The 23,135-nt window shown below is 38.5% G+C and overlaps 1 long non-coding RNA gene across 1 annotated transcript; it reads left to right on the top strand.

The window, feature by feature from the left end:
* Window positions 1-5,771: 5,771 nt before the first annotated feature.
* LOC121907312 lies at window positions 5,772-6,984 on the top strand. Its single transcript, XR_006098836.1, has 3 exons — window positions 5,772-6,274; window positions 6,721-6,811; window positions 6,905-6,984. It is a non-coding gene; the product is annotated as an uncharacterized LOC121907312 (long non-coding RNA).
* The last annotated feature ends 16,151 nt before the right edge of the window (window positions 6,985-23,135 follow it).

The following is a 23,135-nucleotide window of genomic DNA, read 5'->3' as shown; positions in this document are numbered from 1 at the left end:
TTGACAAATGATAACTCACCATTAACTACATATTTAGAGGACATTGTCATGAAGGGATATGACTTGGTAGCCAAACTAAACACTTGGAATACACTGACATAGCAATTCACCAAATCAAGCATATGAAAATTTGAACATTAGAATAAATTCATGTAATCTCAGTGGTGCCATGAACCTATGATGGAATGCAGTGGGATCCTGACTCGCGTACATTTGGCTTCCACTATCAATATCTTACATTACATGACAAGAGGTTGGCTGTTGCATCTCTGAGGGTGGGTGGGTGTGGGATAGCTACGATGATCCATGGGATAAGAGGCAGTGGTCTACGCTCAATTCCAGGCAGATAATGATGTGTCGTGGGGGTCTAATAAAGAAATCCAGCATTTCAACAGAAAACCTGCAGCTGAATTTTAAATTGCTGGACAGCCTCAAGGTCATAACTGCCAGCTAGTTACTGCCCCAGATGCACAGGGGGTTGACTAGGGCCAGAGAAAGAGAGGATGTTTGAAGAAAAGAAACAGCAATAACAAGGAATAAGTGATACAGGTCACAAGGAAACATGATCATTAGATCATTTGGATGATGTTTTATCTCCATGAGGCGTGTTCCAGTTAAAACAAGAGATACAGTAGATACAGGATGATAGTTTTCCAGTGTGGGCATGTTGAGCCATAGCAAACACAAACAGTGACTCATTAATTATTGATAAAGCATTACACTGTGAAATTGTAGCTAGAACATAATTTGGACAATGAACAGAGGAATGTGTACAAACTCCCCTCAGTCCTCTTGCGGTTTCATCTAAAAACACATCCCGACCACTAGAATTTGACATTTTAATAGATTTGTTTTGACTCTGCAAACAGACCCAGAGGATTTGGAATCAAATCCATCTCTGTTAATTTATGATATGCGTAAAACAAAACAGCAATTATCATTTAATAATGTAAATCCCTGATCCAGATCACTCCCAAATTCCTAAACAATTGTTCCATGGCCTAAGGCTTTTCAATGCACCAAATTTAATAAAGACTCACTGTAAGTCTTTGAGATATCTTCAGACAGCTAATCCAGCTAATGAATAAAGCAAATGTAATAAATTACAGATACTGCGATATAAGTACAGCGTGTTATGAGAAAGAGACAGGGTTTTCAAGGATCAACTTACTCCAGCATCCAGCTATGTTACCCCTGTCTACATTGGCTATGTTTCAGTCACTATTGTCTTTTATCTCAAAGTTTTCAACAATGGTGGCTCATGTTTGACTTGTGTAACTACAATCCAATCCAACTATATTATTGGTCATACACTTGTGAATACAACTCCAAAAAAGGGAGTGTACAGTGTTTCAACAGCATGTTTTTCACAAATATATTTTTTGGTCTACAGCAGGGGTTCACAAAATGACTTTGTTCCTTGTCTTACTTTGATTTGGAGGATAATCATTCTGAAACTACAGTTCCCATAATTCTTTGGGGGACATAAACAGAAAGTATAACATTACCCTGGATTCCATGAGTTAGCTGTGGGCTACAACTTGAGGCCCAGTTTTTATATTCGGTTACAGTCTGACAAATTGGCTCCATTTAAAGTATGCTGAATCAGCTATTAGCAGTCCCTGTTTGCACTGCAGCCATGAGTGTACAGACATCTATCACTGGATTACTTTGACACTGGAGAGAACTTTTAAAAAAAAGTGATGATTCTCAGGCAAGTGTTTCTAATTTATGGAAGTTTAATGACACATACTGACATAGTGATATTCTTGGGAAGTACATGTCACACTGAATCTAAAGAAGTGTATCATGTCTGTGTGTTCAGATTTGACTGAGTTGTGACTCAAAGAAGGATGTAAATTGTGACTCACATCTAAGGTTAATATCTCAGCAGTGAGAGAGGTTCTTTTTGTATTTTTTGGCACATTTTAATGCCTTTATTATAGACTCTCAATCACCGTTGAGAGGACCTCCACTGTTAAACTCCACTGATTCAATCAGTGAAAAGAATATTTCTGTATAGTCAGTCCAGCTTGACAACTCTAGAGGACAGAATGACTCAATCGTCTCTGGAAAAAAAAACAGGCTGTACAATGAACACTACCTGCTGTGACCAGATCTATTAATAGTATGATAGAGTGACTTAACACATAATTTACTTACTGGAAGAACTGGATTTACTGTTCCATTACTCTAAAGACCTTTGAGGATGCAGAATAAATCTCATTGCATCCCTCCTGCTGCTTGTTACATTCGTCCCCGTGCGGTCGTCATTCATCCCACCCAGTTTCTGAGTGCTGACTCAGTTGGCTGAACCGCATCGATCATCTGAAACTCAATGAGATGTAACTTGGTTTAAGATGGTTTTGTAATAGTGTTTCCCCTAAAAAGCATGATGGCAAACTGTACATCTGTATTTAGGTTGGCACCACATTAGCAAACCACCAAACCCCCATCCCCACAGTATCCTTCAGATTAAGTTTACAGAGATGAGGGCTGATGGATAATGCAATAGTAATCCCTTTAAAACAACAACCAGCCATTATTTTACAATCATAGGCTGTATGCAATACAACTTTAACATCTCAGCGTCCTCAACTACATGCCCAACAACTCCACTTCACTTTTTTTTTTTTACCCCTGCCAACTGATCCCTGCTGACTCAATTATTTCCCTACAACACTGTATTTGATGCATAAGTTGCCAGGCTGCCAGAGGGTTTTGTTTTTGATTGTGTTGGAAAAAGTACCCGAGAGCTCCCGCAATGAATGCATAAGTAAGATCAGAAGGACTGCTGTTTGTTTTATAAAGACAGCACCTCTAATGACTTTAGTGATACCCTGACTTTGCACAATGGTTTTAACATATGGGTGGTCATGTACCCCTCAGGATGAATGGTAATAACTTTGGTGATCACTTTTTTATGTAGCAGCATCATTAGGTCAACATTTTAATTAATAATACTTTGGTTTATGACCAAATCCTTGCAGAACTAAAGACACTGAGCCAAACTAATTGAATTCTGTGTGTTGCAGACTTCTTTTTTTTCTCCTATTCTCCAGCATTTGTAGTTATAGTGTGCTAAGCTTGCTAATAGCAATCATATAGGCATATGTGTTTATTTTATTGGTACATATAATTATTATTATATTATTGGTTATTGATATATTTGTGGTAATGTGTGTACGTTTGATAAACTTCCATTTCAGATGGGTTTATTTATTTATTTGTTTTGGTCAGATATGTCTTAGCTCACTCCTCTTTTTTACTCCTTTAATGCATTCTGGGTTTTTGGTGTCTTGTTATTTGTGCAAATAAATAAACAAATGAACAAGCAGCTATTAATTACTTTAGCTTAGCCGAATGTTATCACTACTTAGTAAATATTAGCATGCTAACATGTTAAACTAACATGATAAACATTATACCTGCTTAACATCATGCTAGTATTGTCATTGTGAGCATGTTAGCATGCTAATGTAGCTCAAAGCTACTAAGAACAGGCTTACAGCACTAGCTAGCATGTCTGTAGACTCTTTGTCTTGTTTGTGTTTATCTCCATTTTTCAGGCTGACTAACAAGCTTTACCACCACATCCCTATTTTAAACCTCATCATATCTTTTACCGAAATAGAAATCTGGTCTTTGAACTAATGTACACCCAGAGGAAGATTTGGTGATTCAACAAGTTCTCGCTAAGAGGTCCAAGATTTCAAATGACCATCTGTTACGCAGACTGATGATTGCAGAGCTTTTTTGGAGGACGCTGTCAATTTTGTTGAGTGATTTCTTTCTGTGTTTCATTCACTTGATTATATCTTTACATTATTACTCACCTTTTTTGGAGTTTTGAGTGTAGCAACATGCTTAAGGTAAGTTATCCATTACTACTATGGTTTGGTGGCTGACTTTCTGTTTTCTTTTTATAGGATGGATTTGTGATTGGCTCGTCTTAGCAAAAATGTTACTAAAATGACTCCTAATTTGCAGCTGCCTCTTCTCTTGCTTTTTTGATTTTGGCAAAGCAGCACAGAAAGGCCTGGTTTGTAAACAGGGTGTGCATGAAGTCATTCCTGAGAACTGACATTTAACAGACTTCCTGCCTTTTTGGTGTGTGTAAGTGTATGAAGTATATGAAGTTGTCAAATGTAGTTTTGGGATTTTGCTGTGCTGTAAGTTAGTGCAGCTGCAGTAAATGTGAAATAACATCTGATCCAATCACTCACTTAGTATCAGTGCCTCTCATATTAGATTCTGGGCACATCTTCGTAGTGCCAGCTCTTTGCTTCTCTTGTCACGACGGCTGTCTCAGTTATTTTTATGTTGCTCAGTCAGTCTGCCTCTCTGTCTCTGTCTTCCAGCCTCTTCTCACTTCCTCCAGGTTCATGTATTTCTTAGAACTTTTCCAGACCTGCCATTCTCCACCTGATGCCCTCGGACTTTCCTACCAATCCCGGTCACCTGACTTTCTACATCCACCTGATCTCATTCTTAAATCATCCCCACCTGCCCACACACCTGCCTCTCATTATCCCTTCAGTCCCTCATTATTATATAACCAGCTCACCAGCCCTTCTGCCTTGCCAGATTGTCATGTTGTGCACTAAACCCACCTACACTTCTTCCTGATACTCTGTCTGTTATCTGCTACCTGTGTTTTGACCTACCTGTCTACTGTACCCCTCTGGATTTGTTTGCTTGTTTGGGGCTGCCTACATGTAAGCCTGTTTATTTGAATGTAGTTAATAAAGTCCCATTTTCATCTATCTGTTCTGCTTCAGTGTTTGCATTTTGATCTTTAATCCTGTTGACCCGTGACATCTCTGCTGTAGCGATCACTTCATTCGTTCAGCACAGTCGTACAAATTTAGTTTTTTTATTAAACATCAAAAACTGTCTGGTGTTTTAACATGGATGTAATTCAATAATTAATACAATAGAAATAGGAAATGCTTAATGTCATTTGGCAGTTACAGCAATGTATTCAGACGTTGCCTGATAATGATGCATTCACCTCCATAAATGATGACACATCGCTCTCCTCTCAGTAGTATTAGATATGACACTAGCTGATGTATTACTGGCTAATAGTAGTAAATGAAGTGATATTGGTGATTCTGTCTCCTGGTTACTACAATTTTATGGAAGACTTTATTTCAGTGAAAGGTAGCAGCTTCATTGCAAAACTGAGTCTTGTTGTGAGTTATGTTTTATTACATGACTCATGTTTCAAAAAGTAACTATTTTAAAGGGGACATATTATTCATATTTACAGCTCCATTTGTTCTACTGGGAATATCTGATTGATTTACAACTGAAAAAAAACACCTTAAACTATACTGACCCTTTATGCAGCCCCTCAGTTCAGCCTCCGTCTGAAACAGGCTCCTGTCTCTTTAAGGCCCGCCTCCTGCTTAGCCCACTGTTCTGATTGGACAGCTTCTGGAAGGCTTCTGCCGACTCCAAAGGCTACATAAACAAACAGTAGTAGAAGGATTTCACTACTTTTTCTCCTTGTTTACTCAAAATAGCGACATCTCAAATGCATCTTTACATGTTGGAGCCTGAATCAGATCTAGAATATGAGTGGACTAAGATAACGAAACAGACGTCTGACATATTTGCATGTTGGGAAAGTTAAAAATAAACAAAAGAACATTGCAAACAAAGCATTCAGAGCAGGAAACCCAGGCTTTTGTCCTGCAGGGAGCATTTTTACATTCATCCACCTCAAGTTTTGGAACTTTGACCATGTTTAACATCTGATAACAGCATATAAATGACATAAAATCACAAAAAATATCTCCTATTAAAGAGCACAGAAATCAGGCTATGTTTGAAATCACATACTAACATACTGCCTACTACATACTCAATCACTATGTGTTGCATACTGCCTACTAAATGATTGATTAAGTATGCCATTATCAGCAGACCCTTCACATTATTATCAATTACAACATTACCAGTCCGAGCTACCGTTGAATGAAAACTGTTTCTCACACTCAACGTAAACATTTCCAGTGTTATTTAAAGGCAAATTACAGTATATTATATATGTGAGCATGTTTCCTCTTAATTGTACCTTAGCGTTCTGGGTCTACAGCAGCTCCTGCTTCATGTTCACTCTCCATTATTTTTATTTATTTTATCCAACCGTCTCTTACCAGCCACCGTGTGAGAGTACTTTCGACGCGGAGACGACGGAAGCAATCATCTTGTCGTCTGCAGTACATGATTCAGACGTGCATGAGTTTTGGATTTCCCCTCAGAAGTAAGTATTAGCACATTATCTAGTTTCAGTCAGCTCACTCACAGCTCCCAGTATATTAATGTGATGTGAACAGCTGAGATGAGAAAGAAAGTGAGAATCTTACTCTCTTAAATTACAATCTCTTATAACACCAGAACACTGACAGACTCATGAATAAATTCATCTTTAAAGTGATCATTTAATTTTCGTGCATCAAACACATTTCAAAAAGTTAAAAAATGCCTCATTACATGAACGTAGAAATTGATTCATATGTTTGATCATCAATAGATAGGTATAAATAAACAAATAAGTACATTAATAGGCAAAATAAATGGTAATTGTAAGTTATTTAATAGATGATTAATGGTTGGCTAGTGCTATATCCTGCATTTTACACTTATCTTGTGCCGCATGTTTATAGCGTCTGCTATTGGCGTTATATCTTCTGCTCCTTTATTTCGCAGCGTGGTCGGCTCGTCTCCTGGCTGCAGACCAGAGTTGAGTAATTTTGCCTCTCTTAGAGACCTTGCTTAACGCAGCTTCATCTTAGTCAAGGTAGGCTGGCTCAATCTTATCTTGCTAACTTTAGGCAGCTTCTATCTGGCCTCCAGATAAATTTAACTCTTATTCTTTATTTTTTTTTATTAGATCTCTGATCTGCTGTCGATAGTGATTGAGCTGCAGCTTTGCGGCTCTCCCCATCTCGCTGCTGGGAAGCTGGACCTCTCTTTGGTATGTATATGTGAGTTTGCATTACTTGTAATTCAAGTGTAGTTGGTAATTTTGGTGTTTTGTGCACTTTGCATTTATGAAGCCAGGCTGTGCACTACGGTGGATGGCCCTTTTCCAAACCTGCAGCCCCCTACTCCCCGAGCTACTGCTGTTCTGTCTCTATATATCTACATTTCTACAATAACTGTGTTCTGCTGCTTTGTCTGCACTCAGCTCAGTTAGGAGTGAACTGATCCGCCCATGCAGGACACCAGGAATGCTACTGTGTGTGTTTGTGGTGGTTTTAACTACAGCTGACCATCAGGGTGGACATTTATAAACAGCATAGTGTGAAAGAGTTGCAGTGTTTATTTTTGGTAAAGATATAAAGATACTGATAAATAAAATTGTTATTCATTATTTAAATCACATTTCAGTAAGGTGGGTTTTTTCGAGCCTGTGTGACCTTTTCTCTTTTTTTTTCCTTGGGTCTCAAAGTTCAAGAACTTCCTTAGGGTGAAAGCTACTTAAACATTACGGTCATTACATTGATCCCTTAACAACTGGTCCCAGCACTATATGTGCAATTATACATCTCAGGAGAGCAGAACAGTAACTCTCCCCTAACCATACACTGGTTTTTACCCTTTTATCATTCAGTTGCAAAATATGTAACAATAGAAGTTATAATGAGTCATGCACATAAAATTACAACACTTAAATTTTATTTATTTTGGTCAAAGCCTTTCATGGTAGCATTGTGTTTGCCAGTAAACTTTTATTTGTTCTCAGTCCTCCATTTAAACAGACATTTAATAAAGAGTTTATGACACACTGAGCAGATATAAAGACATTTGAAGTGTTTATAATGAACAGTCTTTGTCCACAATAACCTCTTCTATTTTATTACAACTGTGTTTTACCATATTGTCATTATCTGTTTATATACCAGTCATGGACACTCACAGGAAGAGTTATAGTTCATGACTAATACATTAACAAACACTTATATCTGCTTATGACTACATATAGTGTGTTATAAAGCCTCTCAAATGTTTGTTTACCGTTTTATATAAATCTTAAATAAAGGGGGCTTAAAGTAAAGAACATAAAAAATGATTCAGATAACATTTTTACACACTAACTGTTGCTTTTACTGGTTAAAATGACACAACATCACTGGTGGCAGATTATATTCATTACTGTAGCTAATTAATGTTAATTCTGTGAGGGCTAAAATGAAACTTTGCTGTGTTTTCTGGCTAATGTGCTCTCTGCAAGCCAATGTCTATACTTCACCAAAGATGGTTTGTGTGGGAAAATAAATATCACTCTATCACCACGCTATGACAACTGTGTGTTTTCGTAGTTCAACAACACCAACCAAGAGCATCTGTTCTCTAGAGACATTATCAACTATTCATATTTAGGAAATTCTCCCTGTTAAACTTGTATGCACATCATATTAATATTTTAAGCTTACCGTGTTAATAGTTCTGAATCGGGACCTGCGGTATCTGGAGCAAGTAGCTCGTGAGACGTAAGATGTGCAAAGCTGACACACGGCAATGTGTCATTTAATCAACATTTCATTTTTTAATGTCGTTCGTGTCTATTTTCAGGCTGTAGCTACATGTTGTGAACATTAATTTCGGCTATCACTAAAGAGTTTCTGCCTTCTCAGAGAACCAAAGCTGATTATAGGTCTTTGGGTTTTAATTATTTATAATTTGCAAACGCTGAAAGCTAAACCTAATTAGATTTGATAAGGGATTTCGAAAAGGTTTAAGATTCCATAAGCCATTTTGATAATTGATTCAGATTCAATAATCAAGCCAATAATCTCGCCTGCGTATCTGTGTGTGAGGGTGTATGAACACACATGTTGAATTTGCTGCTGATCAAAACTTACTTTGTCATTCATTCTTACAGACTGATATTATTTTCATGCACAAAAAAAAGGTGGCAATTGATTTGTATAAATGTATAACCCTTCTTTGTTATAATAAATCTCACCATGTCGCCATTATTCAAAGACCCAGCAGAACAGATCTTACAGAATAAAAGAGAAAACAATAGACACAGACAGGCGGCAGCGGTTTCTGCATAATTTGTGGTTAGGTGTGGAGTGTGTAAAGTGTAAAAGTACTTTTTAGGGCAACTTTGACTCCGTTTCTAAACCCAGATTGAATCAAACAGCAGTTATGATAAATGTCATGCCACCGTGAGCCCCAAACATTTCTACAGCCTTTGACTAATCGGTTCCTAAAACGATTCCTCTAGATCAATCTCGTAGTTGGTACATTCCCTCATAATCCTTGTGCATTTGGCTCTCTGACTACATCAACAGCCCCAATCAGGCTTGGGTTTATCCAACGAAGGACTCATTAGCTTTAGTCTTGTTTGAGTGGGCTTCAAACCAAGCACCCTTACACCGCTTCCAACAGTTTCCAGCCACAAGGGAGGTGCCCGATGTTTACCGTCTTTGCTGTGGTGTGCATGCTTATGGTCTGTCAGCGGTTCCTGGGTTCTGTTTAGAGTGTGAAATTATCTGAGGCGCCTTCTGGCAAATGCCTCTGGCACTTTAGCCCCGCTCTTCTGTTTGTATGCAAGTATTTGTGTATGTGTGTGTGTGTGTGTGTGTGTGTGTGTGCGTGCAAGGTTGTGTTGGCTGTTTCCTGCACTCACTAAGAGACCAAGAGATCCAGAAGTCATTATCTGAATATTTTCACAGAAAGAACTGATACCAAAGGCATTCCTGTCCATATGATTAGCACTTTAAAAGCAAATGCACAGACACACATCCACAAACTTTGTATTCAGCATTCCACACGTCTGGAGAGAAAAAAAAAAAAAAAAAGACAGACCAGACACTTGACCTTTTTCACCAGACGGACCTGACCCCAAAGGCTCCATCTTTGCTAATGTTCCCCTGTGTGCATGTGTGTGTGTGTCTTTGAGTGGCTCTGACTGTGTTCACATGCCAAATGCACTCCTATAAGAATGTTGGAAGATGAGGCGAAAGAAAGTGAAGAAAAACAAATATCCCCTCTTTACCCTCACTCGGCCTCATGATTAAAATAACACTGGGGGAGATAAATGTCCTATTTATATGTAGCCCTGACACAATAGCAGCTTTATGCCACTCTGGCTGTTATAATGTGTTTCAACGTTAAGTGTCAGTGCCTTCACGCTTACTCTTCCCTTGAGCTCCTTCTCCTCTTTTATAAGACAACCGCATTCAAAGTGTCTGAAAACACAGAATTGAACCATGTGAGGAAAAGCGGCGGCCCCCATCTTCTTTAACCACCAGACCTCTGAAAGATATCGCACTTACACAAAGGAGGGGGGCTATAATTGCCAGAGCTGGGCTAAACCATGCAATTAGCTTCAAATGACAAGACGGTCTGCAAGCTGAAATTAGCCAGTTTCCAGAACGTCTCCTACGGAGAGTGTGGCGTGTCTCCCAACCTCTCACAGATGAGGAAGAAAAGGGGGTTGAAAGAGACAGGAACAGGGAAAAGATAACGAAGAGGCCCCTGCTTAAATGCTTTATATAAAGTGTAATTAAAATAGGGTGATGTATCCAGGGGAATAATGACAGTGGAAGTGAATTTGAAGCAGATGAAACAATGGAGCTCATGTCAAACCCTACATTTCCCCTCTCTACGTTTTTTGTAGCTGTGGGTGATTTGGATTTCCAGTTCTGTCTTTTGTTTCACGCATGGGATCCAGTTTTAAAAATCGTATTATTTAGATAGTCTGTTTCTTACTTATTATTATTTCAATTTACTCAGTAATACTAAATATACTTTACATTATTACATTTTTATGTATTGATGGGAATTTGGTTGGTTTGCTTACACTAATTCAAGCACAAAGACCAGATGTCCATTTATTGCTTGATTTCTTTCAGCCAACTGTCAACCTGTGCTTCATCTGGCCTGCAATTAAAATTAAATGTGCAGTTCAGCTGCTCCTCAGCTACAGTGCAGTTAACCTCCTATTTAAAACTGAAAGTGCAGGGAAAATACCATTTTGCTTTCTTTAAAGGGCAGAGAACACAATGCTTGTGATTTAAAAAGACAAATATTAAATGACAGAGCTGTCCTTTACAGAGGGAGGAGAACTTTAACTCTCTAATGAGCAATGTTCTCTTCTTTTCTCTCTAATTCCGGTTGATTTTTGTTGTTTTTTTTCTTCAAGTCTACAGTAATAGTCACATGCTGTATGTACGCTGAAATTATTGATCACTGTTATCCTTCCTTCTGTCCATACTGACCCTCCTACGTAGCTACTTCCTACCATGACTCAACTATAAAAACAAATCCTGTCATTGTTTTTTTGTGCAAAAATATCTAGCTAATATTAAGCTTTTGTAGTCTGAGTTTGTACAAAATTCCCTTTTCTTGCTAAACTGCAGGGATACATTCTTGCAGTCACATGTAGGTTTGTTAGCAGATCTGGTGCACTAAAGGCATGCTGAGCATTTTCACACACATTTGACTGCATTCTTGATGCAAATGACCAATAAAGCTAACACTACAAACATTAGCCTAACTAGCTAACAACACACTCTGAGCCTGTTTATTCAAAACAAATGACTAATGCATCAAACAGTACAGACATTAGCCTAAAGAGCTAACATATTAGCACAATCTGAGCCTCTTTATTTAACACAAATAGCTAACACAGCTAACAGTACAGGTATTAACCTATCAGATAACAACACATTTTGTATTGTTTATTGAACACAAATGACCAGTACAGCTAACAGCAGTCATTAGCCTAGATAGCTAACAAAACACAGTATGACCTTGTTTAATTGACACAAATAGCAAAGCAGCTAACAACACAAGCTTTAGCCTAACTAGCTAACAAAACATTTTGACCCTGTTTATTCAAAATAAAGATCATTGACCAATGACTGATGCATCTAACAGTAAAGACATGAGCCTTAAGAGCTAACAAAGCTAACCAAACACCTTCAGACTCAGTGCGCAGTGTGTGTAGGTGACCTCATATTTGAACAGAGCTCAGAACTTGCTATGAACTCTAGCTTTCTCCCATATTTTTATCCATATCCTCTGTTACTCATATCTCTTTGGACAGATATTAAACATTGTTTGCATCAGTGTTTTTCTGGGATGTTCAGGAAGGAAAAGGTGATCCCTTGAGCTGTCCACCTGTAGTTTTGTATGTAAACCCCATTTTATTATCCATTTGCAGCAGTTCAGCAATGAACCACCGCGAAATAGAAAGAGGGAATTTGTACTGAAAGAGACCAGCTTCATTTGGCTAGCTCCCATTTCGTGGTTTGTTCAAACTGCCGAAGCCTCTTTAACTTCAGCTGAACTTTCTTGTCTTGAGTTTCTTGTCCCACATCTATTACAGTAGTGTCGTGCTAGGAAGGTATGGACCATTTTGTTTCCTTGTACACCAGGTAGGTTTTATTGCACCCATTGGACATCCATGCTTCATAGACAGAAGTATTTATGTAATTTTGATGGTTGTTATAGTCATAGTTCAACTGCATTCTAGCAAAAAGCCTTTCATAATTACATCCAGAGGAACCAAATGTCAAACAAAACAATTACCTCTATTCCACCTCAGGCATGCTCATGAAAGCATAACCTACTCATTTTTAAATAATACCCCCTCCTCCCCATTCCATTTTATTTCTCATTTCTCACATCTTACAATCTGTTGAGCCCTGTCTGAAAGATGTACAATTGCGTGTCCAGTGTCTGCTACGGCCTTGAGATCTCTTATTAGGGCCATCCTGGAAAGGCTCGGCTCACTTGAATAAGCCCAGTGAGGTGGTCATTACACGGCCCCTCTCTGCAGCTATTATTGCATTAGCTAAACTGACCATTAAATGAGCATCCAGCTCTCCCCATCTGCACATACGCTTCCAAAGAGCTGACACTAAGCTAGAATTATGGTTCTCAGTGCATATGCTCAGTGCATTTTGTTCTGCCCTACCAGTCTAACGCTGTAAGATTTCTCAAACTTTCAGCTCACTACTTAAACAAATGCTGTTTAGCCAGAGGTATAAAAAGATGCTCAATTGGCGTTTTTCGTCTTAACCAAGGAAAATATACAATTATGTTCAAACGTGTGGCCTAGAGACTGTTAAATTACTGTAAATCTTTGCCTCCGCAATGGAAATTTTTATTCAGGCAGAAGACAGAATTCATTCTTAATAATAAATCTTAGGACAAAACCAACAGAGTTTGTTTCTTTGTCAATGGGAGCTCATTAAGTTCTTATTGTGGCTGACTAGCCTGTTCACCTTGTTGCTCAGGCCTGATTAATACTCTGATTAGCAATATAAAACGTGACAGTAGTGCTTGTACGGAGGAGAGATGAATGATTCTCCTTTTTTTAAGGTTAATACCTTAAAGGAGCATCATCATGTATTCAGCAGGCCAGTGGAAGAAGAGAGACTGTGGAGGTTTGTAGGCTTTATCACACACACAAGTGCAACGTTGGGATAAACCCTAAAGCTTCGTCGCCAGTGTTGCAGTGTATAATGGATGACGGTGAGACAGAGAGAAATGAGAGAGGTGTTCATTGAGATCGGGGCCGAGGGAGTCGAGAGACACAAGTAGAGCGACAGTAAAGGCCAAGAGTTTCGTTAAAATTACCCAGCTGCTGCTGTTCCACCTGTCGGCAGATATTTTTAGAATTAGCGAGAAACCAATGGTGATTTTACACTGATAATTAGCGTGCCATTAGATATGAGCAATTATCCATGTCCCCCCCTCCGCCCCCACACCCCCCACCCCTCCTCCAATGATGAAGATGAGGGTGTAAATGAGTTCCTACCATTGCAGCAATTTAGCACAGATTTCTAGCTGTCATTATACCTCATGGATGTCCAGGGATGAGACAAATGGGATTCAATTAGGTGTGTATTTCTGTGTGTGTGTGTGTGTGTGTGTGTGTACGTGTTGAGTTCAGTCCATTGTCTACCTACTTATCCTTCTCCCCAGGGACAGAGACAGAACTGATTGAATCCATATCTGGCGCCTCTCAGCAGGGGATGAGATGGAGGTAATCCCCACTGTCAGGCCTCCATGCTGGGAGGGACTCATGACTTGAGTCCCCCGCCTGAGGCCTGTGTGCCTGGACTAAGACTACTTGAGCTCTGAATTGCTGTTCTCTCCCAGCAAACACCTGAGCAACAGAGAGAGGAGAAAGGAGAAAAGAAAAAAACACTCAGTGGTTACTCAAGAGGAGACTTTATACAAATCTATGGCTAGACTGAAAGAAAAACACTTTTTGAGGGTTCAAATTCTCAAAATGTACCTGAAGAGAGAACTAAGACTTTATATGGAACAGTTTTATATTAGAGCCACCATGACAAAAAGTTTTTGCTCAGTTTTCCATTATAACAACAAACTTTTCTTATTTTTCATATTATTAATTCCATACCATGAAGATATTTGTGCTCTGAACAGATATGAATTTTCTCATTATTGCTACACACCTAATTATTTAGTTTTACCAAGAAATGTTTAATATAACATACCACTTTAATGTCATGAAGTGGCCCGTTGGTGGCAGCAATACAATGCTGTAAGAAACAGGCTTTTATCCCTAATTTTCCCAGTTAATGCGAAACATCTGATGACTGAGAATCCTCACAGGGACGCTGCAAACTCAAAACTTTCATAATTTTTTACCTTTTTGTCTTGATAATTGTGGTATAATGTATAATTCCCACTACACTAATTCCATCAGTACAACAACAGTCATGCCACCAATATGCTGCTCTCAGTTTCTGTTTCCACAGAAATTCACTAATTGCAGTCGTTTACACTCTGCTGGATTTTCTCAGTGGATGTTACTCCGCTACCATCTTTGGGGCCTGGATCTAGAGGGTCGCTGCACCAGCTTATTCTCTGTGGAATTAGTGCTGTGGAAATTGATGTTATACTTATAGTATATACTTATACTTTATCATGTGAGCCATTGTAGTAGGCTGCAGGTAATTCCATCCCCCTTAATGTGTTTTTCCCTTAAGAAAAAAGCACATGTGAAATTCAGTCTTTCACATGTGAACTGAGACATTTCACATGTTATGTTGTGATTTCACATGTGTATCTTAAAATTCACATGTGAAAAAAGACAACATGTTTTTAACTTTACATGTGAATGCAAACTTTACATGTGAAAAGGATCATGTGTCATATGTAAAGTGACATATTTCACATGTGCTCCTGAAGTTTCACATGTGAAACGTCCGAAAACCACATGTGCCCCTGAATGCATTACATGTGATATGTCCGAAAACCACATGTGCCTCTGAATGCATCACATGTGAAATGTCTGAAAACCACATGTGCCCCTGAATATTTCACATGTTAAAACACAGGTGAGTTATCACATGTGAAACAGCACTTCACATGTATTTTTTTCATAAGGGTTTACCCAGCCTGTTAGTAAACAGAATATATTAGTTAATAGAGGCTTGACCATTATTTGAATACTAGCTTTTATATGATTATTTAAATTATGTTTTTATTCTACTCCCACTAACTTCCAGGTTAGCATTAGCATCATATTTGTCATGAAAACTGCATGTTTCTACAGTGGGAAGTACCTCAACTTGTGCAAGATGCCATCAAAGAATGAATCTGAAAGCCATGTAGGTCAGACCAACATCCCTCTTTGATACAGTCCAGAAGGGAGAATTGCCAACTTCATGTGGTTACAGGGTCAATGTTACATACTATCTACAACATTTCACAGGAGGAATGTAAAACACACGTTTATTAGTCTGCTAAAAACACACAACATATGCCTCTTTGACAGAACCGCAGCCAAAACATGATTAACGCTGCTGATTTCACACCAGCTGCATTGATCAAATGTAATCTAATGAAACAACACAGTTTTGCAGGAGCAATGCCAGCTTGGTTTGGAAAATAGAGTTTTTTTGACTTCACTCACTCAGTGGTTGTTAGTGTAACACACACCGTTTGGTGGATGTATTGATCCGGATCACCACTAGAAGGAAAACATCACTGTTTAGCCTTGGTGGCTCCTGGTGGTGATTAAAGGAGAACCATTTGTAACAGGGTTATAACAACACCCTGCAAACAGTCATTCCAACATCAGCTAATTATGTTATAATTTGACAGTTGATAAGCTATTGAGCTATTATCGAGCTCAATTTGCTGCTTGGTTGGGATTTATCTGAGTGGATGCTTGCTTATACAAAAGCTGGAACTCTTGTTTTGAGAAAAACAGGCATGTGTGGGTAAATGAAGCTTCAAATACTCTCAAAGCAAAATAAATCAATTGGTTTACAGCTGTGTAAACCTCTTAGCACACAAGTAATTTAATATTAATGGTTATTTTATCATTCAGTTAATTCTATTTGAGAGCATTACAGTCTGTCAGTTACTATAACGTGATAATGTAAAAATTTCAGAACTATATTTTATGTTGATTTTATTTTTGGAAAGTGAAGAGCCAGAAAAATCAATAAACCATGACCAGTCCTGAGGCGGTGTCATGCAGTAATCACTGACACATCACATTTTTATGATTTCCTGTCATCACATTTGAGTCAGTGTCTGGAGGATGTGACCTTCAGCGGAGCCCCGTAGGGATGTTTTGGCTTGGTTTTGTCCATTTGCATGAACTATCAAAATGTTTCCTCTATCTGCCCGTTCAGCCGTCTGTCTCGCTGACCAAGACACCTGTCTGTAATCAGAGGCGGCACATCTCCTTTGGCAAGACCGACACACAATCTGGTCACCATCCATGCGCTTATGTGACAGATTGGTTTCGATGCTTTGCCGTCGCAGGCACGGCTTCGTCCCGGTCCGCTACCACATCAGCCAACTGTTCTCACTGCAAACTAAACAAACACACCGGCATTGCTCTACTGTCTTTGTTTTCATGGCCCTCGGGGCTAAAATCTGGCCATACATAGATCCACTCCACAAGAGGTCCTAAGAGGTACGTGACAAGGCCAAACGCCTCCTCCTATTAAAATTTAATTCTACTTTATAGGAAAACTGGTTGGATACTAAAATTAGCTTGAGGCTACTTGTGTTTTGTGGAGGACTGATATGGATTGAGCCACCTTACACATACATGCACATATTCATTTAATGGTGTATGATTAAGGATTTGGAATATATAACCTTAACCTTCACAGAATATTGATTTACTCTCATCAAAAAGTAAGGTGGGCTTGACAGTTCATTCTTTTTTCTTTTTTTTTTAACCTTTTATTTGTGAAGATTTTCAAATTAAGTTACATTAAGTAAGTGACAAGGAGACATTGACCAGTCAATAAACAATAATGAGGAAATAAAGGATAAGAACCACCAGTGACACAGACATATATATATATATAAAAGGAGAAAAAAAAGGGGGGTCAACAGTCACAGTAATGCCATCTGCTCCACTGTACAGCTGTCCATATTATCAAAGAGGTACATGAGCAAGATAGGAGGGTAAAGAGAGTATCATTGGTCCTTCATGTGCTTTAGCATTGGACTCCGTATCCTGGAGAACTTCAGAGTGTTACCAGAAAGTTCATATCTCAGTCTTTCCACATGCAGGATGCTTATGACTTCCTTCAGCCAGGGCTCAAGCCTGGGAACTAGATCAGACTTCCACAATTTCAGGATACATCTCTTAGCAATCATCATACCCTGAATCAAAGCAATACGTATGTTACAATACAAATTTTTCAAAGTGTTGGAGTGTCCTAACAGAGCAGTTTCAGGGTCAGGTGTTATAATGATATTAAAGACAAAAGAAAGCCATTGGAAAATTAGAGACCAAAAGTTGTGTAGTTTGGGTCAAGTCCAGAAGAGATGTGCAAGAGTACCTTCTGCGGCGTGACATCTATTGCATAGTGGAGAGAGGTTAGGGAAAATTTTGTTTAATCTGGTTTTCGAATAGTGTAATCTATGAACTACCTTAAACTGGATGTTAGTTAATATTTCATCCCATGTTTCATCCTCGATCTCAATACCAAGCTCATCTTCCCAGGCTTGTATAACTGACAAGTCATTCTTGACCTTGGAAACATCGGTTGTCTAAACAATCTAAATTCAAGGTTCACTTACTCGCTTGTTCCAAAAGCTTCCAACATGGCATCCATGCAAATCCCCTCTTAACTGCATCCATGTTTCCCTCACTTGCATCTTTAGTCCTTCCCTCTGAAGATGTAAGGAGAGAGGAAATGAGGGAAGACGATTTTAGAGAAACGAGTCGCCCTTTCCTCTGAACCGCCGTTTCTGATGACGCCGGCACAGCTATTGATATTCTGATTGTAAATCAATTATTTAACAACCCAGGTTATGATTTAGAATATCTTGTAAACTTTATAAATGATTTATTAGGCCGACTGTTTTAGGGGAAAAAGTGGAAATGGTGTAAATATATCTCACATCAAACTGTTTCTACAAGCTGACAGCCAGAGACTTTCAACCTCAAATGTGACTCAATGGAAACGATGATAAACAACTAAAATTAGTTTCTTGCTGAAAGATAATATCATCCTAGATTAAGGACCGGAAATGATTTCCGGGTCAAAGTGAGGAGTGAGGAACAATCAAATAAGGGAATTGGCTTGGACCCATAGTCTTTATCAGCAGTACCTCAGATACTAGACTAGTACGATAGTCAATAGCGACAAAAGCAACAAAGGACATATACTTTGATGACAAGAAATACAGCAATAAAATGAGAAAAAACACACCATTTTGTTTGTTTAAAATACTAATTTAGAAGAACATCCGATTTGGTGATATGTGATAGTACAGCTTTAAGACTGACCATGCTGTGTTCACTGTCTGCTGTCTGGAAAACCTTGAATGCAGGTGTTGTTCATTCAAGGTGTGCGACAGGGCGAATGTTCATTAAAACAGACAAGTCCTATTAAGTCTCGTCACCCCTGGGCTGTCTCCCTAAAGAGACACCTAAAGAAACATCAAATGAAACTCTTTGATGTGGTTGGGTGACTTGGGTAACCGTACGATTAGACAGCAGACACGCTATTGCTTGCTGCGTCTGTCAACATATGTATGGGGGGGTGGGAGGGGGGATGGCGGTGGCTTTAATGGTAAATACATTGCTCTTGTCATCATGGTGACTCTGCAGCAGCTAATTTTGTGTAATTTTAGGGGAAAATCAGTGTAGATGGGACAGCACAATGCTTCAGTTAGAGGCTCCGTGTTCAATAGTGAAGTGTCCTTCAGTGTTAGAGACTGGTCGATAGTTAATAAAGGATCAAGGGCAGATTTCTTAAAAACACAAAAAAAGAATTTGCACATCAGTTAGATTGCTCCTTTTCTTTTGTTTTCTTCATCAAACTTGAGCAAAAAGATGTTGAACTTGTATAACTTGTAGAAAACTTTATTGAACCGTGTTTTGTCTGATACTACAATGATGTATAATGGTTGTCTTGGTACGTTCTTCTTTCACTGTACACCACAGATATGAATGTGGGCCTGTATACCACAAATATATAAGTATATCTGTATACTGTTCTGTAAATGTGTTTATGGTTTTGTTTTTGGGGATTTAATGTTGGGAAGTGGCCCTGTGAGGCAGATTACAGGTAGCCACTCGGTGCACCTGTTGATAAAAAAGTTAAAAGGACCCAACCACTAACCTGAAGGACTATTGCACACTAAAGAAGGTGAAGCCGAAACGTCTGCGCATTTTTTCCTGTGTTCAAGTTTGACAAAGAAAACTAAAGGATTTAACTGACCTGTGTGTGCAAACTGTTTTTTTGTGCTTTGGACTTTCACTTGGTTGCACATAGTCCGGTCCCCCTCTTTGCTTTTATTTTTGGATAAGTGTGATGTTCTTTATTTTTACTTAGGTTTCTTTAAAGGTCACCTTTAAAAAAAGAATAAGAAGTAGTCTGTCTATCTGTGTAACTGTTAAAGGTGCAGGTGGAAATAGACAATAATAAGCCAGAAATGCACTGCGTCATACTGCATGTTTTCTTTAGAAAATTGTGTGCAATATAACATATATTTTATATATATATTTGTGTATATAGTAGTATATAATCCATATTGTATAATTGCATATATTTTTATTTGTCTCTTTCTTATCTTCCTTTTTTATTATTATAAACTCTAATTGGAACTAGAGCTTAAAGAAGCCACATTTCACTGCCTTCAGTGTTGCCGTCTGCTGTGTTTCTGTACATGTGACAATAAAAGCTCTTGAATCTTAAATCTCAATATAATGGGAGGAGGCTGAGTAAAAAATAACTTTGGCTTGAAGTTTCTATTATAAAAAAAATGAGAAATCTATAGACCAAAAAACAGGCCCATCATTTTAACAAAGGACGTTGTTAATGCAGTGGATGGAGGTCGGGATGAAAATGAAGTTTGAAATGAAAAACATGAGAAAGTTATTGACAAAACTCTGAAAAGCTGTTTTGACCTGTTTGCATGCACATTTTGAGATGGTGGTAATGTATTCATATTCATTTACACCCTTAGGAATGTGTACTTCAATTTAAGGTTGAGCAATATAAGAAGACATACTGTGAGATTATATAATATTGTCTACCATGTACCATGTAATCTATACCGTGATAACTATCGCTTTAATCTCTGCATGTTTTAGTCCATTACAGGCAATACAAATCAATGAGCAGGACTGTTTTATGGTAATATTGCATGTATGATTTCTGCATCAATGTGATGCAGGGTCTTGATTGTCAGGTATTAAATCAACCGTCTCTGAATTGATTTTCCAGAAAACGTACTATATCATGATTTGTATCGATATAAAATTATATATACTCTGACAGAAGATTTGATCCATATCACCCACTCCTGTTTACCTCGCGAGGCAGCTGGATAAGATCACGCAAGAATCCATCTCGTCAGGCTTCAGGTCATGTGCTTTTGGGCCGATCGGCGTTCTGGAACTACTGGCAGCTACGTGAGAAGCGATATATCCGTGATAGGTGACGGACAGTCGGTTCATCCAATCACCTGCCAGGTATTTTTTTTGAAAGCGGCTGCCCCTTTCCCAAACTGTTTTTTAGGACAACTTCTCAGATGGTTCTGTGTAACAAACCATCTGGCACATCAGGTTACACTCCTGCTTCAGTGTGACTGAAAACCGTGTCTACTTTGTAGCTGCTCAGCATCCGTCTCTTTCACCTTTTTCAAACACACACACACACACGTCAGACTCCGCTGTCACGTCTATTTCTGATTCCACCTGAAAATACTTTTACACCTCTATACATCCTTTTTCTCTTTACCCCTTTTCCTGCTCCTCCCCCCCGCCCCCCCTTCATCCCTGGTTCCCTCTGCTTATCTGAAAGAAGAGATGGCGGCTCTGGTCTGTTAGCCAAACAAACCTCGGTGGAGTGTGCTGTGGGCCCCCTGTGACTCCGACACTCCATCTGAATAGGTGTCTTTAAGATCCCTCCCCAGACATAGAGGTCTGCTTTACATTTCTTCTTATTTATTTATGATCCGCAAAGGGAAGAGGAGAGGTCTCAGCACTACTTTGCTACGAATGGAGCTGGTGGAGCCTCTGAAGGTTCACAAGAGCTAACATAGTATATATAGCATGTATAGGCCGGGGTGTCGTACGAGTGTTGTCATTGACAAGGTGTCGTGTTGATTTTCAGCTTAGGATGGGCATTTCATGTGCAACACTTCAACGGCTGGAGGTGGCACTAAAAGAGATAAAGTGTATCAACTGAAACACTTTCAGCATGAACATTTGTGTTCACCAGCGTGTAATCTCCCTCTATTTGCCTTGAAACTCGTGCATACGTGCATGCATAAGCTCATGCTTTGCTTATCATCAATTCACTGTAAAGATAAGGAGGTTGAGCAAGCTCCAAATATAAAGGCAACTTAACATCAATAAAGTTAATAATACTAGAAAAGCAAAATCAGCTTTTAATCTGAAACTATAAAGACTCAAGTTACCAAGATTTTAACTATGAAAAGTTATGTAATCTAATAATAATCTAACTTTTCTTCTTGTTAAAATGAATAAAAGTTTGAGATGCACAAAGAATTTTATTTTAACAAATGTTTAGTTGACAAGATTTGCTTTTTAAGCTTCATTTTCAGTTATGTGTATTGTGTCATCACAAACTGGGGGAAGTCACATTCAGATCAGGACCAGTATTGATCCATTAATGTGATACTTTTAACTAAAGTGCATTAAAAAGAAAAGGAGAGAGTATGAGGGAGTCACTGGAGTAGATATCTGTCTTCATCAGGGTTTACAGTGTTTCATTTTGATTCAAGTATAGTGTTGTATCCATTATAGCGGTACCGCTGGTTGGAAAAACAGTCAACTAATCAGAACATTGTAGTCTGGATGAATAATGGGGATGGCATTGCTACATCCATGAAAAACAGCAACAGACAAATGTCTACAAAAATTCCAACAAGCATCGTATCGATCAATAATCTGAACGGGGATACTTTGCTTTTTGGCGCAAAGACGTTGAGCATCAGAATTCTTCTCCGGCTGGTCCGACTCACTTCCCTCCGGCTTCCTGCACGCATGAATCCCATGAAAATAATTCACTGATACAGGTCTTTGAAACTGATGAATGAAATTCTGATATTATGTCATGTCTTGGTATTTCTGAAGTTCAGAAAAATGTATTCACCTTTTTTACGGCTGTTTCTTTTGTAATGTATGTATGTAGGATTTTTGTGCCAGTGTGCTAAAATTTGCCTCATAGCCTACAGGCTTGTTTCAGCTAATGGAAGAAGACAACATGGTGGACATGAGCACGCAAAAGAAACTGGCCCAGTCACTGCTAGAGATTTAAACTGGTGTACTTACATTTTGGTAAATAATATTATTGTATATATTAATATATTATTATTATAACCACATTTTCACAAGAAAATAGTTATTTGAAGTAAATAACTTTCAAAAAATGTAAACAATTTCAAGTTTTTTTGTTTTTACAGTGTATTTTAAGAGATTATTTACCAGATGCTTTATATATGCATCTATTCTGACTTGCAATAATCTACAAAAATTGATTTACAGCAATTTAGAGAAAAGGAAAACTGTACATTCACTGAGAGAGAAAATGAAGAAGAAGTCTTTACTCCTCTATAATGTTGTGATATTGCTGCAAACCCATTTTAATGCTATTGCATTTATGGAT

This window comes from Thunnus maccoyii, chromosome 11 (assembly GCF_910596095.1).
Source record: "Thunnus maccoyii chromosome 11, fThuMac1.1, whole genome shotgun sequence".
NCBI lineage: Eukaryota > Metazoa > Chordata > Actinopteri > Scombriformes > Scombridae > Thunnus > Thunnus maccoyii.
Note: the sequence above shows the minus strand (reverse complement) of the source record. Positions and strands in the feature narration are given on the sequence as shown.